The 14336-nt window shown below is 31.9% G+C and overlaps 1 pseudogene; it reads right to left on the bottom strand.

Moving 5' to 3' along the window:
* Positions 1-1006: 1006 nt before the first annotated feature.
* LOC127711793 (uncharacterized) lies at positions 1007-5532 on the bottom strand (annotated as a pseudogene).
* Positions 5533-14336: the final 8804 nt, after the last annotated feature.

The raw sequence follows: 14336 nt of genomic DNA on the forward strand, positions 1-14336 counted from the left end.
AAACTTAATTTTGATCCTCGCTTCAGATTTCATTATTTTGTTTACATGTGTTTTTATGCTATTGCTGAATAATAAAACTAATCCGATAAGGGATATCACATTATTGTTTATACGCATCGCTCTCGGTGCCGCTATAATCTCGTAACCGTATTATGACGTTGCCGTTTTCGAGTCCGTCGTAAAGATCGCCGATTTTTAAACTGATGACAGCCCGCTCGAAGGAACGTTTCACTAAAGCAGGAAAAAACAAACGACGTTTTCATTTAAATGCAAAAATTAAACATTTAAAATGTTACACGAACTGGACAAAATGTATGCCAAAAAAAATAGCAGAAAGTGCCTTGATATGGCACAACTGTTGGCAGCGTATCGTCACGATGCGGTATGTGGGATTCAGCGTATATTTAAAGAAAAAAAATTATTGACCAAGAGTAACAGCATGTAAGTGTATAGCTTCTGGAATCTGTAGTTTTCTGTCCAACGGAGGGATGTAAATAAGAACAATGAGTTTCGACTGTCAGTTTTCTCGTATCACATGAAACGTCATAACTATAGTCTTCTACACTACATGTATAAATAATTCATCAAAAATTTAATTTCATATAATTATTTATCCGGCTCAGCCTGTCGGGTTATTACAAGGCAGGGTAAAAATTCTTAATTCAATATGTTCTAGTTCTGAATATGCATTTAACTTGCCACTGTGTGAAGTGCTATTTGAAATGTGATTCATTTCACATGTGACGACATAAATGTCCCAAGTGTCGCCCACCTTTCCCAAATGTCCCTTTGGTATCCGAACCTTTACATCGGTTGCAGGCTGTCGAAATCAAAGAAAATTTAGCGCCTTCATATATAATACATTATAATTAATCTTTCTAAAGTGCTTTGTACAGGCTTACATAATTTGGGCACATCATTATTTTGTAGTATTCCTTCAAACTTTCAAATAGCGAACTGTAGGACCAGCAAGTTAAAAAAAAACAACAAAAAACAAAAAACAAAAAACAAAAAACAAATACAAATTTTAAATCACAGTCAGTTTAGTTCAATAAAAAAGATCATATCATATTACATTACATTGGTGATAAGATACCAGTAGCATAGGGTTTAAATGATTCTCCCAAATGGTTTTCATTGTCATAAAACAGAATATTATCTGCCGTCTCTGCATTCAAAGTTTGAAATCAACTTATATCAATGACATCAAACATACATGTGAAAATGTTACAAAAAGCAGTAACGTCATGACGTCAGAATAATAAGACATATAATAAGAACGAAACCTTTTTTTCCAAGTAAAAAATTATATCATTACAAAATATAAACTAAAAAATTATGTCGGACACAGATGGTACATAAAAGGTTTTGAACTTTGAATACGGAGATAGACAATTACTTTGAAAAAGTTACACAAGTTGTCTGTTTCAACAAATGTCTACAATTCCAATGAAAATCACAACAAAAATTACATTATACCGAGTTATAATGGTACCAAATACAAAAGTACTATGCCCCTTTACATTATTGTGATACAACAAAATGAGTTGCTATACATATTTTAGATGATATTGCCAAAGGGTAAAACGATAACAACCCACAAAGTTCATCATATTCATTGTGTGTAGAATATGAATTTAGAATAGAAACAGGCTTTTACGTACAATGTTAAATGCCGGAATTAATTTGTTCAAGCATTTGATATATTCCTAGTAAAATAGATATGTAACAAAAGTTGAGAACCATCTGTCAACTGCTTAGGACTGATTAGTGTTCTGTACTGTACAGTTAAAAAAAATCAAGATGTTTTAAATATAAAAAAAATATATTTATAACACCAATCATAGGCAAATAAAATAAACTATTTATGCAACCCTTATCATAAAATCAGTTACCCTAACCAATAGTATGCCACATGATGGTAAGATTTGTTAATCAGATAGTAAAACCGTATACATTGAAACGTCGTTTTTTAAGACAAATAAATGTAGATGGTTTAAAAGTTGATAAAATTTAAATTTAAAATGAAAATTGGTAGTTTCAACCTAGTACAATTATAAAAAAACGCATCTAATTACTCTTCTTAGTTCAAAATCACAGATCGATTGTTATATGACTTTTAGATGACTTATGTATATGTAAAAGAATGATGATCTCTCCCGTGATGAGAAAGTACGAACGTTAACGAGTACTTATCATTAAAAAAGGAATACTATTTCTCTTACAAACTTAGAATATTGTAAAGTGCTCAAGGCTCAAATGATGGTTTTATTCAAGAATTTGTTCCATTGTCAGTGCAATGTTTATTATAAATGGATGGCTACTTTTTAGGTATTTCACTTATATATTAGTCTACGTGATGTAAAGAAGTACTTTTAGTTTGAGAAATTGTTATAAATTGTGTTTCAGACTTTAGTTGACACAAAGGTACAATGAAATGGTAGAATTTGTATAAATCTCAATTGTGAGTATGAGTGTAGATTATCTTTTTGTTTATTTACTGATCAAATTATCAATAAAAAACAGATTTACAACTGTAGTGCATTCAAAAACCTATTTTATTTCAGCATCTTACATCAAATGCTACTTAATTAACTTAAATTTAACAATAAAAAGAAAACGTTTTTTTTTTAATTGAAAAGATACATTTAATGTTCGATCTCATATATGTACCTGTATATTGGAAATTAATCCTTTTTACTGCGGATACAGTAATCAAATTTTTGGTAAGCGTTTCAGCTAAAGATTAAGGTTAAATTTAAAAATGGAACAGGTTGTTTTTTTCTCTTTAGTCTATCACATTGCTTTTATATCGCCTTTTTTTGTTTTGTAATTTTGAAGTTCTAAAAATATTTACATAATAACATACATGATACCAATTATATTGCACATGTAAACTTCAAACAGATTTGTTCTGTTTTCTTTTCTTCTAAATTGAACTTTCAATTAATAATCCTGTACATTTGATAAATGTGCTTCTGGCAGTTGTGACTCATTTCTATAAGTTCTTTTTTTTAAACTGTAAATAGGCTAAAATAATATTCTTCTACCTTATTGAGAACATGTTTACATTCGTTCGTAACACCAAATTTTACAGTTTGATAGGTCGAGATCACTTTGCTATATTCTAATTTATATATACACATACTAATACTCAATCATCTTGTTCTTTATAGGAAAAGCTTATTATCTTTAATTTTCCATGTACAAAAACTGTAAAAAGAACTGTAAAAAAAATGAATATTCTAAAAAGATTGATACCGACATCAAGTTTGTAAATAAATCGTAGCTGTATCAAGACTGTTTTGAAACCGATGAAATCTAAATCAATAACTCGGAGAAGAAAGTCCTAGCAAAGAATTTAATGTCGACCACATATCCTTTCTATAGTTAGAAAAATCAATGCAAATACTAGCTCTCATAAAAGCTTGTATATACCTGTTAGAAACATCACGATTATTTAGAAAATCATAATTTATGATAATAACATTTTTCGAAAAATCTTCTCGATAATTCAACCAGGCATATTTCCACTCACAAGAAATCCAAGCTTTCGTGCTTTCACGTTCTAAATGATGTAGATCGCTTAGAAGAACGAGAACAATTTTAGATTTCGATATGATATCAATTACTTCTTCTTCGCGTGGTCTACCAAGTTGACAATCTCGATACGGTAGGAAAGATTTAAGTCCCCTGTCGTTAAGATGCGGTAACAGCTCATCCGATATCCAATTACGAAGTCTATCGTCTTCATCATTGCAAGATACGTAAATGTCATATTGAAAAGAGTTTCTAGAAACTGGCCTGCTAATTTTTCTCAAAAAGCGTCGCCATAGAATATAAATTTCAATGCGAAAATTATAGCTCGTAAATGCGAAAATCACGACAAGGCTAATTAAGATTCCAATACATAAGATGATAATCTTCTGTACAACCTAGCTCGCTTTTTGTAACTTGAGTAATAGATTTGTAACCGTTTTCCGTCCGACAGAATATCGATGTGTTATTATAGCAAGGCATTGTTGATGACGGTAGCCAACTCTGGAACCAAAGATCTGTACATGTACAAACAATATCTAGTCTTCCTAACTGTACGTTGCAAGGCCGTAAGTTTCTGAGTGACCTATCAATACTTGTTATAGAATTATGTTTCATATTGATCATCGTGGCACTTTTCAAATGAGACAAAACAAATTCTGAAATACTATCGAAATTGTTTTCTGCAAGATTTATTTCTTTTATTCGGAAGGTGTAACTCTTTGCTCTTTTGAACTGGAAATCCAGATCAGAAATTAAATTCTTAGAAAAGTCTAAAGCCAAGTTCTCGTATTCTGGTAAAACTAAAGGAAATTTTTTCGACGATAATATCGTACTGCAATTGACAACAGTTTTGTTCTGACTTGGTTGATAAAAGCAATGACATTTGTAAGGACATCTTGCAGACAGTGAAATGTTGCAGATAAGTAAATCTGGATAGTGCTGGAAGTTTTTAATAATTTTATTCTTAAACTGTGGTGGGCTGTTACATTTGAAGTTGACATAACCTGCATGTAAAATTATCAACGCAATAGTAGCCTGCGAGACAAACGGATAAAACTTGCAATCGCATAACCAGTTATTATGCCTAAAGTCGAAACTGTATTTTTCAAGTTTTCCAAATAATTTAATGTCATGAAAACCGATTTTTTCAAAATTGAAAAAATGACTAAAGTTGTTATATGTGAAGATATCCCCCATGACCAAAATTGATATCCTGTTGAAATGAAAAGTTTGAGAGATTTGTAACGTCGTTCAGAGCATTATGAGAGAAGTTTACAGTGCAGAAGTATTTTTGTCTCGTCCAAACTATGTTTGTGACATCGATTTTTGTCATATTGTTAAACGATATATCAAAATGAAACATACTACCCGCCATATGTAGGAAAAACTTCAGTTCCAATTTGGTGATTTGGTTGAAGGAAACATCAACTCTACGCAGATGTTTCATCCCATGGAATATGTCAGCAATCAAAGATTGTACTTTGTTTCCTGCCAATAGTAATGTATCTAGCATAGACAAGCATAAGATATATCGGATATCAGTTATTTGATTGAATGACAAGTCGATGTAAACAATTGTACTAAAATTGCAGACCGAAATCGGAATGTCAGTAAGATTTCCGTACGTGTAAATTAAGTTATAGAAATGAACATCATGGTCTGTAACTTTCAATTCAATATCATTTTTAACAAACGAAACATCAACATGTCCAACATGAGTAACATTTAGTTTTCCATTCAAAATCCCTTGAACTATCCATAATGGTTGAGCCCTACATGTACAGCATTCCATACTATCTTCAAATCTCATTGTGTTAAGAAAATCTTGGGATTTGCATTCGTTAGGACAACGTAAATCTGATCTATTGAATAACACTCCAAGTTGTTCGTCCAAAGATTCACTTGAAAAACCATTATGAGATAATGCCATCATCAAAAGCGCAAAGCACAATTCTGACATTTTCCAATGAATGAACGCTAACTAAATTCGCGATGTGAATCCTGTATGCTGTAAGCTGGCAGAAATTCAAATTTATTTCTTAATCTTTGTTTAAATCAAACATATGTCTTATTTTAACACAAAGAAAAAATAACATATTTCAGACAAACGTTATTTTTTTAAATGTCAAGGTCTTTTCCAGTCTCCAATTCGATACGATGTTGGTTATTCGGGTTTCAAGTTAGGAACATAAATTAAACATATATGTCAATGTTTTAAAATATAAATGACACTCTACAATAAAACGATCACCTCAAGCGTTATGCTTGACCAAGTGTAACAAAAAGAATAGAAAAAATAAGTTAATTAAATTTAAATCTACATTCGTACATTTGTACTCCATTTGAATATTTGATTACCGAAGTAAAATATAGGTTTACACACACAGTCAAATTGCATCCTCGTGTAAAAAGAACTATAATAAATCATTAAAAGTCTTTAAATAAAGAATACCTAGTATAAACCACAGCAGTCATAAATTTCTATTGCCTATCACTGCATTCGCTCGAAATCAAATAATGACATCATACACAAAAGAAATTTAAACCCACAATTAAAACTCAAAACCTGAAGATACATACATCGTCAGGTACGAATGACAGCGATACATTTTTTTCAAGAATTACCCTTGTCCAACTGAAATTGCACCAAATCAAATTTATGCATCAGCAAATCATGCGATACATACACAATAACAAAAATCGGCTTAGTTGTTGATTTCTGTGGTTTGGTCTCTTGTGGAGCGTTGTCTCATTTTGCAATCATACCACATCTTCTTTTTTTTATAATTAAAATTTTCGACTCTGGTCTTAGTTAACAACAAGCGTGTTTCCATATGTTGATTCCTGCTATAAATTACTTATAACTGGGACTACTATAGGTGTATCAACAGAACAAGTATCCGCAACCAGGATGGGATTAGATGCATAAACAGAGTAAATTACTCCACACAGAGTGAGAATATGTACATAAGCAGAATGAGTATTTCCGAGCATAGTGAGACTAGGGACATCAACATAATGAGTATCTTAAAACAGAATGAAACTAGGTGTATCAATACAATGAGTATCTCCAAACAGAATGAGAATATGTGTATCAACGTTAACAGAATAAGTGTCTCCAAAAAGATTTAAACTAGGTGTATCAATGAGTAAAGTATCTCCGAACAGAAAGAGACAATTAGGTGTATTAATAGAATGAGTATCTAAAAAACAGAATGAGACAAGGTGTATAAATAGAATAAGTATCTCAAAACAGAAAGATACTTGGTGTTTTAAGTATCTAAATTGAGACTAGGGACATCAACAGAATAAGTATCTCAAAACAGAATAAGACTAGAGACATCAACAGAATTAGTATCTCAAAACACCAAGTGATAAAGGAAATCAACAGAATAAATATCTTAAAACAGAATAAAACTAGGTGTATCAACAGAATAAGTATAACCAAACGGAATGAGATCGAGGTGAATCAAGATTGTCAGTTTCTTACTGCATCAAAATACAAAGTATTTCCAAACAGAGTGAGACTTAGTCGGTATCAGAATAGCTGCATTAGCACCGTGATTATTTTAAGACGTAAGTACACGTAGAACATCAACTGAAAAAGCATTTTAAAACAGATTGAGACTAGGTAAAGAGTCAGTATCTCCAAACAAAGAACGAATAGGTTCAGCAACAGAGTAATCATATCCGAACTGAGGAAGATAAGATGTATCAACATTGCAAAAATCTACGAACGGATCAGGGTAAGACTTGCTGGATCAACTAAGAAAGTTTCACAAACCCAAGATTCGTCAACAGAGTAATTTTACTTTTGTGCTAAACAGAGTGAAACAACGGGTCTCAATCGTGTGAGTTTTTCAACAGATTGAGTATCTCCAAACATATAGTTAGAATAGGAGTATTAACATAGTTATCATCATCAAATTGATTTAGACTAGGTGCATGAACAGTGTTAGTATCTCCAAACGGAGTGACCTTTAGTGCATTAACATAATAATAATCTCCAAAGGGACTTAACAGAGTTAGTCTTTTGTTCAAACGCTGTGAGGCTAAATGAAATAAAGGTGTTCAACAGAGTGAATCTCGAGGTAGATATCAAGTAAACATCTCCAAACGGAGTAAAACATTATGCATTAAAAGGGTAGGTGTCTTCAAAGGATTAAAAGTTTCAATAAATGAGTATATACATCACAGTCAGATATGGTACATCAATAGAGTAAATATCTATTAACGAAGATAAACTTTGTTCATCAACAGAATATGTTTATACGGAAAGACTGAGATTTGGTGCATCAACCGAGTAAGTGTCTCCAAACGTTGCGAGACTAAGCTCGTCAACAGAGTAAGCATCTTAAACTTTGAGAGACAAGGTGCGTCAACAGCGTATATATCTTAAAACGAAGTGAGACTTGGTGCATAAACATAGTAGATATCTCAAATTGATGTGAGTCAAAATACATCAACAGATTTTATTCTAAGATACATTGAATGAGACAAGGTGCACCAACAGAGTCAGCAACTTAAATTGTAGTGAGACCAGGTGCATCGACAGAGTAAGAATCTCGAAAAAGGGTGAGACTAGGTACATCAACAGAGTAGGTTACTCTAAACAGAGGGAGACTAAGAACACCAGCAGTTAAAAATTATCGAATGGGAGTGATTCTAGGTACATCGACGGAGTAGGTATCTCAGCACAGTAAGTATTTCCAAACAAAGTGAGACAAGTTGCACCAACAGAGTAAGAATTTCCAAAAAAGAATGAGACTTGATGCATCAACAGAGTAAGTTATTCCTAGAGAATGAGACTAGGAGTATAGCAGAGTAAGACTCTGCAAAGAAAGTGAGACTAGATGATTATCAGAGTTAGAAACCCTAAACTGGGTGAAACTAGATGCATCAACAGGGTAAATATCTCCAAACGTAGTGACATTTGGTGAATCTACAGGTTAAATACCTCCAAACAGAGTGAGACCTGGTACAACAACAGAGTAAGTATCTCTAAACGTAGTTAGACTAGGTATATTTTCAAATGAGTAAGACTAAGTTCATCGACATTGTGGTTTTTTTGCAAAAGGTTTATAGCTAGATGCATTACCAGTTAAAGTTTAAACGAGTTGGGTTAGACATGGTTCATCAACAATACAAGTTTTATCATTTGGAATGACTTTAGGTGCATCAAGTTGGTAACTATCTCTTTTCATATCTCCAAAACAGTTAGTTTCCATGAGAATACCGATTGTTTGTTGAAAAATCAATACTGGCCATTCTTTTTTAACCAATTCTTTTAATTTCTCTTTTTGTTTAAAATGTTAAAAACGTGTGTAAAGGGTTGAAAAGTCAAATGTGTTTTAACGCTTTTGCAAGATTAAAGAAACTTAGATTGTATGTACCTTTACAGATCTTTTGAATTTAGAATATTCAAATTGCAAAAAATCAAAAAGAATCAACGAACAATGCATAGACTTGTTAAAATGTATCAGCATTTCGTTCGTTTTTTGGACAAGATGCCATCTAATTATTCACCGAGATAACCTTCGAAGACGATTTATTGTCACATTACCCGATATAAACATACACATAGATAAATATTGACAGACAACCACGTGCAATCGTATAAAGACGATTTTTCTAAGTCTGTTTGATTTCATGTTTACTTATTGATTAAAAATATTTGTATGTCATCGTTTTACCTGTATAAAAAATGATTTTCTGTGGGCAGGATAAGTCAACGAAGTGGTTATTCCTAGTGTCTCCCTTATTTTATGTTTTAATTTTGACATTCTGTTCTATTTTCATAAATGAACAATACGCTGAACACCTGCGTAACCTTCGCCTACAAAGGTCATATTAAAGTTACATATTTCCTGATTTAAACGAGTTGAATAATTGACTTGCAAGCACATGATACATCAACGATGCGTGTAAAGCTTATTTTGACGAATATAAATCAAACTGACAGCTCATAGCTAAATATTTATTTTATATTTCCTTTTTAATGTTTGAAATGTTTGAAACAGAACAAAATGTATTTGCATTTTTTTTTCTAAATCATAGCTAATGTCATTTTTAGCTACACTAACCGTTTATCATGTTTATATTAGTTTAATAAGAGAGTTCATAAATCCTTATTTCAGATCATATATGCTTTACCGACTTTTTGATTTTAAGATCATGCATTTTTGTTTTGTCATCAATTGAAAAATGTTGACAATTTCCAATTTTATTGTAAGAACGTGATGAATTCTTCACTGATCTGAACTTTGAGAATTCTTTAATTGTACTCAATTATGTGATTGGGCGTGGCTAAATCTGATTAGATTATAGGTATGCATAAATGACTATTCAATATAATGTGTCGTGATAGGTGTTGTGCTTCAGGTTCCAAAACATAGACAAATAAATTTCATTTTTCTAATCGGGCATATTGTATATTGATGACATTAAATTCATATATCCAAACCGGTTTGGTATTCGTATCGTTGGTCTTAATAAAAATCAGTTTTTGTTTGATTTTTTCGAAATTAGTGAGAATGCGAACACCTCGGTCCCTAATTTGAAAACGGTGGTCATTCGTACGTCATTCGATCTATAGTACGAAAGCGTAACATGTTTTGCAGCATTTTTGATTTTGATAAAGAGGGCAAAAGTTTAGAATTGTAAATGAAGATGTGAACAGTTTTTGCATTTCAACTTTGTATCATAATATTGTTCCGATGCATATTTATTCATACATTGATAAGTCCAGTGTATTTATCCTTAACCTTAAGAGTTATTGTAACTTTATTGTCTGTAGTCAGTAGATTGCTTGTTGTAAAGCATAATTTCTTTACTTTTTACCAAATGACAGTCCAAGTCTTCCGATATTCACCGTAGTCTACAAACATTGCCGAGCTTAACCATTTAATGTGAATTTCATTTTGTTCTCGTGCGGTATACACCTTAAATTGTTGTATTTGTATGCAAATTCAACAATTCTAACCGAACGTTAACTAAAAAACAAACAGTATAGGTCCTTTGAAGAAGTGCCTCAGTATCACAAAGTTTAAACGCCGCTCAGTTCTGGTGAAAAAAAAACTCTCTATAAAAGAACAAACCTCGAAAAGCAGTTGGAAATGACTTGAAATATAACATCTGCGCGAATCATCTTATGAGGTATATGCTAAATCGACACATACGTTGGTATTAACATATTAATAACTTCGGTTACTCTTCTGTGAGCCTCTGAAATACCAGTCTAGAAATAAAGAATGAAATGTTAAATACAATGAAAAGTGGTCAAAAAACAATGTAAGAAAACAAAAATGACACATATCCAAATTAAACCATAAACACATGATAAAACAGATCAATCCTGAAAACGTAAACTGAGGAATATCGTAATGGAAACATATATCAAATCACAGTCAGGTCTTTCCACTTTTCCGTGAAAAGACTTTTAAATTTGTTAATATTTGATTTATTTATGTATTTCTTCCTTTCATGCGCAGTATTGCTGTTTCAAATGATGTTGCTTGAATTTTGGTTATGATATCATCCAGTTTATACGCTTTTGAAACTGAACCTGTTTAACAAACACATTACTTTGTAAGAGTTATCTCCCCATTATATTTTTTCTTGTTATGAATACTCCTCGCAACCAAAAGATAGCGACAAATTTATTTTCGATATTGCTGGTTATATCCCCAGAAATTTACTTTTAATTATGACCGAAGCATTACGGAGACTCCGTGTGAGAGTTATCCCCCTTATGTATTTGAAATAAGTGATATGCATTTGTAACTGGTAAACCATAAGTGATAAAGACCAACGGTCTTTTGATTTGAGGTCATTAGTCCATTAAAAGAAAAATGAGGTCAAGATCTATGGTCAAGGTCATTTTCAAATTTTGATTTTGGCTTGTTATTACTTATTATCCAAAGCCGTATAAGATATCGACTAAATAATTTTGCTAAATAGTTGTATGCAACATGTCGTAACACATAAATTTTAACACAAAGAACGTGTGATAGAGGAAAAGAGAAGGGAAATTAAATTCCTTATCTCCAATTTTAAAGAATTATAAGGATCAAACGTATATATAAAGGAATGTATTGGTGTGTAAACCAGTCCAAGTCATTCTTAAACGTATCTGTCGAGATTGTAGCGGGATAAAGACATTTTTTGTAGTTTGTACAGTACCATTTTCGACGTCATCGACTTCAGTGACGTCGCTGTGGGCGCTTATGAGTTGTTAGTAAAAGTTGTGGCTGAACAGACGTGTTTGTATAGCTTAGCTTAAATTGCTACAGTTTTAACCTCTACAGTATCATAAAAGTCCGAATTGTTTGTGAGTAAGTTGGTCCAATTTATACACCAATTATTTTTTTTAAAAAGGCGTTGAATCCTATAATGTATCTCGGAATTGCTGAGGCCGCAGACGAATCATGACATTGATAGCCGGAATTAGGAACTTGTATGACATAACCTATCAAAGTATTCCATATAGTGTAGCATAAGGGCTTATTGTCTCTTTCTTTTAAATAATACAAAAACATCATAATGGTACATTTTATTTTTTATGCTATTGATAAATAATATAATTGATCTGAATTGTTCATTGATCTACATAATAAAAGGCATTAAAAGAGTTATTAGACGTAATGTGTTTAAGAATTGAAAAAAAAAATTGCAATAAACGATAAAATGACGTTATTTCAGTAGCCCAACGATATCTTCTTCAATGTTTTTGTTAAAATTAGAAAAATCTATGACTTGCCCCAGAGTGAAAAACCCTCTGGAGAAATATTTGACAACATCATCATGTGTGAGCAAATCGTAATTTATGATGATTAGTTCTCGACTAAAGTCCCACTTGTAATAATTCCATGCATACTTCTATTCTCTCTTGTTCCATTGTTGATTTCCTTATGTATCGTCAATAAGAAAAATTGCGACTTTTTGATATGACGTCAATCGTCTCTTGTTCCCGGGGTTCTCCGATTGTACTGTCCCTAAAAAATAAAAACACATCGAAACCTTTTTTCTCAATGCAAGGAACCAAAGAAGTTAACAACTATTTACGAATTAGTTCATCGTCTTCATTGGAAGAAATATATATGTCGTGTATGACCGAGGTTGGTGATAACGGTTTCCTGAAGAAAGTTATAACTGTTCTTGTTAATATGAATAGTTCAAACCTAAGCTTGTATATAATCATTGCATATGTAATTACTGCAAAACATGTCGCGCATATCAAACTGTTTACCAATGAAACATTTATAAGTGACGCTAAGCAGCCAAGATCTAATTTTTCTATTTCAGTAATAGAACGAAGCAGTTCATTATTATTGCATAATATATAAGTAAAGGTCTATGTTTAACTATTAAGTATCTTCTCAAGCGCTAAGGGTTTTTATTTCCTCAATTAAACATCTTTAATATCCATGTCTTTATGTTCTTTATTAAAGTATATGTATCTAATAATGTCCTTTCATCTGGAGCTTCATAAGCAGACACTTTATAAAAGAGGATGATATATATTTACACTTTAGAATGTTCCTTCCCATCGCAACTTCATAAATGAATTTTGAAGACATTTCCGGATACCAATTTTAATAAGACGATGGACATCTTAATTCTTTTTTTTGTTATTACATACAAAAACGGGGGAGGGGGTGGGGAGTGGTGGGGGTTTACACAACATTTCAAAATGTGTGAAGTAATAATTTTATGCTATAGTTAATGATGACATAGTCCAAGATAAAGGTTTGATTTTAAGGCTGAAACATCAGCACCTGCAAAATCTTGACTGAGCACCTCAAATGACCACCGATGTTTTAGCCAATAATTCTTCTTTTTTTTTTTATATATAGTTTTATTTGAATTTTACATTTGTTAGAGATACACAAAGTATCGATACCTTATCCCGACCTCGTTAGCGTTAGTATATAGCATATCAGTGGTAAGGTTAGTACTTGTTAGTGCACAATGTATATAATAATTTATTATTTAATAATATGCAACTGAACAAAAAGAAGATAATATGATATATTATAAACTCTGGTTCAAGAAGAGGATTTAATTTTTTCTGCAACCAAATTGTGGAAGTTTTCATATTTTCCTTCTTTATTTATCAATATTTCTTAATGCACAGTAACTTGTCGCTGGACGTTAAAGAGCCATTCATCATCGTCATTGTCATCATCATCGACGGTGTTTTCATTTTGCTTGTTATTTTGACGTGTTGAACGAACAAACCTATTTCAGGCATATTCACGTGGAGGTCTTTTTATGGTTCAAAACCTGTTTCCGTTAGAAAAAAGTTAATATTTGGCGTTATGTAATAGGTTTCAGGAATTTTCCAACCAGTTTCATGCTCGGTTCCTACATCATGATATGTCCAGACATCAATTGTCTCATCATTTGACACATATCTTTCTAGTTACCAGTTTCGAAGGTTAATTAAGTGTATCTTACAACGACAAGTAACTTGTAAAGTGGCAGAAAATATATTTTGCAAATACGGAAATTTTTGTTTAATTAACAGGAAGTCTGTTAACGTTCTGATGAAAGTTGGTGTTTGATTACTGGAAGTTGATGTAAATTGTTTGCAAGTATCGTCTGTTTTATAAACTGATAGATACTAGTACAAATTGCCGGAAGTATAAATGCTTGAATCCTTGTTATAGTTTTGTCCAAAATAAGTTATTAATACAAAATATAGCATCAATATCTCCGGAAGTGTCGTGTCAGTATTATGTTTTGAAATAATTTTAGTTTTGGATAGCATATCTAGTGACCCAGAAATATAATTG

This window comes from Mytilus californianus, unplaced genomic scaffold, assembly GCF_021869535.1.
Source record: "Mytilus californianus isolate M0D057914Y unplaced genomic scaffold, xbMytCali1.0.p SCAF_8, whole genome shotgun sequence".
In the NCBI taxonomy this organism is placed as follows: Eukaryota; Metazoa; Mollusca; class Bivalvia; order Mytilida; family Mytilidae; genus Mytilus; species Mytilus californianus.